Source organism: Oncorhynchus clarkii, chromosome 16 (genome assembly GCF_045791955.1).
Source record: "Oncorhynchus clarkii lewisi isolate Uvic-CL-2024 chromosome 16, UVic_Ocla_1.0, whole genome shotgun sequence".
Taxonomy (NCBI): domain Eukaryota; kingdom Metazoa; phylum Chordata; class Actinopteri; order Salmoniformes; family Salmonidae; genus Oncorhynchus; species Oncorhynchus clarkii.
Window position 1 is genome coordinate 20,350,785 of NC_092162.1, and position 5,028 is coordinate 20,355,812.

Genomic DNA, 5,028 nt, shown 5'->3' on the forward strand with positions numbered 1-5,028 from the left:
CCTCCCGTCTCGTCGTCTCCACCACTCCACCTTCTGGCAGCAGAAGCGCGCTCTCACGTGCACTGGGTCCTAGTGCCTGGGGTTTGTTCCCAATATGTCTTTGACTTACCATACCAATGACTGTTGCGTAATTCAGTAGTTTATGGCCTCAAGTACTGTCAATGAATTTACTGGTTGGTGGTTCCCTGGCCTTGTTTAACAACAGGCAGGCATGCAGGCATCTTTGTCATCCTGAATAGATTGGATTGGTGGAATGGGATTAGAATAACAGGGATAACCTTATCAACCTTAGCGCATAGTCGCCCACTAATCCTTCGTGAGCGTCATCAGAAATCACGGATCAGAAAGGTTGACGAGTAGAGGAGTTGAACGGTTGGGAACTCGTCATCGCCATATCCCCCTCAGGCTGGCCATTTGTTCCACTCAAGACCCACTGCTCCAGAACTAAGACAGCCTAGGCCTACAGGGTGCGGAAGATAAGCTGGTTACACACATAACCAGGACTGGATCAGCCCACGGAAGAGGAAAGAAAAAGGAGCTTCAGCCTCTGTAACAACTACACGGACAGTTTATTAGGTACCCCACTCCGTTCACGAAAATGGATCGCTCCTACAGACAGTGACTCGCCTGGCCATGGCTTGCTATATAAAGCAGGTAGACAGGCATTGAGGCATTCAGTTACTGTTCGATTGAACATTAGAAGGGGGAAAAAGAGTGGCCTAAGTAACTTTGATCGTGGTATGAGAATTGGAAAGAATCGTGCAAGTTAACTGGCGGGCCACAAACAGACAAATAACGGCGCAGTACAACAGTGGTGTGCAGAATGGCATCTCGGAATGCACAACTCCTCAGTCATGGATGGGCTAACGCAGTAGATGACCACCCCGGCTTCCACTCCTATCAGCTAAAAACAAGAAGAAGCAGCTCCAGCGATCACCAACACTGGACAATTGAGGAGTGAAAAAACATGGCCTGGAACATGACAGCAAGTTCAGTTAACTTGAGTGGCCTGAGCAGTCCCCAGATCTCAACCCAATAGAGCATCTTTCGGATGAAATGGAACGGGCTGTTCGCAGCATGAATGTGCTGTCGTCCAGGACCAAGGTCCATGGGGAACGATTCTGACACCTTGTAGAATGCCCCAAAGAATCCAGGCTGTTCTGGTGGCAAACTTCTGCTCCAGTTTCAACTGTTCTGCCTTATTATTATTCGACCATGCTGGTCATTTATGAACATTTGAACATCTTGGCCATGTTCTGTTATAATCTCCACCCGGCACAGCCAGAAGAGGACTGGCCACCCCACATAGCCTGGTTCCTCACTAGGTTTCTTCCTAGGTTTTGGCCTTTCTAGGGAGTTTTTCCTAGCCACCGTGCTTCTACACCTGCATTGCTTGCTGTTTGGGGTTTTAGGCTGGGTTTCTGTACAGCACTTTGAGATATCAGCTGATGTACGAAGGGCTATATAAATAAATTTGATTTGATTTGATTTGACCAGGTACTAGATGGGCGTACCTAAGAAAACTGTTTGGTGAGTGTATGTCAGTACTGAGAGTATGTCTGCCTCTACCTATGTCTTGAAACAATATCAGTGACCTCAGAGTATTCTATTGCAGTCTTTTCCTGTTCAAGTAACATGTATTGAAAAGACAGTTATTTGATAAAGTATCATCAGTTCGATGATCTCACCTTTTGAGAGGTTCAAGACTTCTCACACTTCTCACACTTCTCACACTCTTTGGGAATTGGGCAAGAAGCAGTGAGGCAGAGAGTGAGAACTAGGCTGTCATAAATCATGTTGAAGGTCAAGTGCTGTGGACTGACAGAAGGGAGCGGTGTGGGTCAAGTAAGTCCAGGGGGGCTTGAGCCGTGAACAAATAGAGCAACACTACTTGTCTGCTCTCCCCTCTCTCCCTCTCTCTCTCTCACTCTTTCTCTCTCCAGAGAAGTTGCTCTGTATCCTTCCTTCCTTCCTCCATCTCTCTCTCTCCTCTTTTTTCAGACACCAGACCTTCATTGCTCTTGTCCTAGTTTTCACTTTTGTGTGTCACCTCTTCCTCTCATTTACAGGGGTGGCCTCCTTTCTCTCTGTTCTCAAACTTGTTTTCTTGTTCCCCATGTGAACTATAAAACAGTGGACTGTTTCACTGCACTGTTTTTCTTTCTAAAATGATATAATAACATCAGTGGCCTGTCATGCTTACATTTGTTCTCTAATTCCTCTGAAAATAAATCAAAGCTTGGCAAAAAATGTCATCATGAAATGTAATCTTCCTAACCTTTATTGTCTCTCTCTATTTCCTATTGCCAGTGCAAGAAGGTCTGTGGATATCCATCCTTACCCCATACATTGTTTGTAATGTCCCAGTGTTATATAACAAGAGGAGAGTGTTCAAGGGGAGGGTGGTCTAGATATGGAGAGCTTAGATGTGTGTTATAAACAGGGGTGCAACTTTGGTTTTAGAAGTGGTGGGGGACATCATTTTTTAAATATATATTTTTATCCAGTCGGATAAACACTCCAAACAGCCTATTCGACCGCCCGGGGGTGTCCGCATGGTCCTAAAACACACCGTTGACTCGTTTTGTATCACATTCCAAATAAAACTCGGGGGAGACGAAAATGCAATTTCAGAATGTGGGGGGGACATTTCCCCCCTGTCCCCTGTGAAAGTTGCGCCCCTGGTTATAAATGTGGCTCAGACACTGAGCTGTTCTGACAGCATAGGAGACTTGTTTACTCCACTGATGTTGGGTCAGCTTGAGAGGACGTGTCTGGGATCATCAGCATCTCTTTAGAGAACATCAATAAGACATGTCCTAATGTACAATGCAGACAGGGGGTCACCCTGTACCAGAGAGAGAGAGTGAGAGCAAGAGAGAGAGAGAGAGAGAGAGAGAGAGAGAGAGAGAGAGAGAGAGAGAGAGAGATCATCATAATGGCGTTAGAGCCATAATAAGGAAAGAATAATAAAAGCCAAAAATGTATTTTGTTTGCACTGGACCAAAGCCCTGTGTGGGTGTGACTGTTAAAGTTTTTTTTTAAAGGCACTTACCAGAGAAAGTGTATCACCTACAGTAGAGGTTAGTACAATAACCACCTATTCAAATCAAATGTTATTTGGCACATGCTTCGTAAACAACAGGTGTAGACTAACAGTGAATGTCTTATTTACGGATCCTTTTCAAATAATGCAGTTAAAGATAAAAAATATAAATAGTGACATGAGGAATAAATACACAGTGAATAACGAAAAACAATAAAGAGTAAAAAAATAACATGGCTTTATACAGGGAGTACGAGTACCGAGTTGATGTGCAGGGGTAGGAGGTAATTGAGTTAGTTATGTACATATAGTAGTGCTAAAGTGACTAGGGGACAGGAACGATAATAAACAGCAGCAGCAGTGTGTGGTGAGTATGAAAAGTGTGTGTGTGTGTGTGTGTGTGTATGAGTGTGCGTGTTTGTTTGGCGTCAGTATGCATTTGTGCGTGTTATATGTGTGTGGGCATATGTAGTGTGTGTGTTTATCACAGGAGGTTGGTGGCACCTTAATTGGTGGAGGACGGGCTCGTGGTAATTGCTCGAACAGAATAGGTGGAATGGTGTCAAATACATTAAACACATCGTTTCCATGTGTTTAATGCCATTCCATTTCCTCCATTGCAGCACATTATTATGAACCGTCCTCCCCTCAACAGCCTCCAGCGGTGTGTATGTATGTGTTGGTGTGTCAGTGTAAGTGTGTGAGTGTGTAGGTGGAGTCCAGTGTGTGTGCATAGAGTCAATGCAAGAGAGTTAATGCAAAAAATGGTCAATACAGGTATTCTGGGTAGCCATTTGATAATTTATTTAGCAGTCTTGTTTAGCGGTCTTATGGCTTGGGGGTAGAAGCTGTTCTGTTGGTTCCAGACTTGGTGCACTGTTACCGCTTGCCGTGCGGTAGCAGAGAGAAAATTCTTGGGTGGGTTGCTGGAACCTTTGACAATAGTTTGGGCCTTCCTCTGACACCTCCTGGTATAGAGGTTCTGGATGGCAGGGAGCTTGGCCCCAGTGATGTACTGGGCCGTACTCACCACCCTGTGTAGCACTTGGGGTCGGGTGCCTTGCAGTTGCCGTACCAAGCGGTGATGCAGCCAGTCAAGATGCTCTCAATGGTGCAGCTGTAGAGCTAGTGCTACACTTTCACAAATACTTAATTGATGGTTGTTCTTAAAAAGCACAAAAAAACTGACATCGATACAAAAAATGAACAGTTGGGAAACATGTACAGACACGGGTTTATAACCCATCACAAGAGTGGGAATATCAAAATGTCACACCGCACTTCAGGCTTCTGCAGGGGTATTCGTCAGTTGGGACACCTACTCCAAAGACTTTGATTTAATACCAAGTAAGCCTAGTTCTTCTTAATTTGCTGAATTAGAATGTTAACATCATAGAGATCTTATTAAGTATTCTAATGACTAATTCTGTGGTTAAAGCTGCAATATGTATATTTTGGGCACATGTGAGTTATAAATCTGTCATTCTCATTGAAAGCAAATCTAAGAAGAAGTAGATCTGTTCTATATGTGCTATTTTTATACTTCTGGTTCAAGTTTCGTTTTTGGCCCTAATAATTGGAGTCATTGTCCACAAGGCAGCACTATGGGCTGTCTAGTTCCTGCCTATCCTTTCTTTGGATTGGTGGATGCATCTCCGCTGAATTGGGCCTCGCTCTTCCTCTTCCTCTCTAGCTGATGAAGATTATGTCATAGAACAAAATGTATAAGATCTCCTAAGCCTGTGTTGACCACAGACCTTCATTTCGGGGGTTTATCCTACAAAACGCCATTAAATTCCCCATAAGCTTTGTCCAACTGACCATTGTGGAGTTAGTGCCTACAAAAATACGTAATTACTATTTCTCTCCATAGCACTTTCAACATTTTGTCGTACAAGATAGTAACGCAGTTATAATTTTAAAAAAGTATTACACTATAAGTCCCATAATGCTATTGGCGAATGTTTTCGTTGTGATTGGTC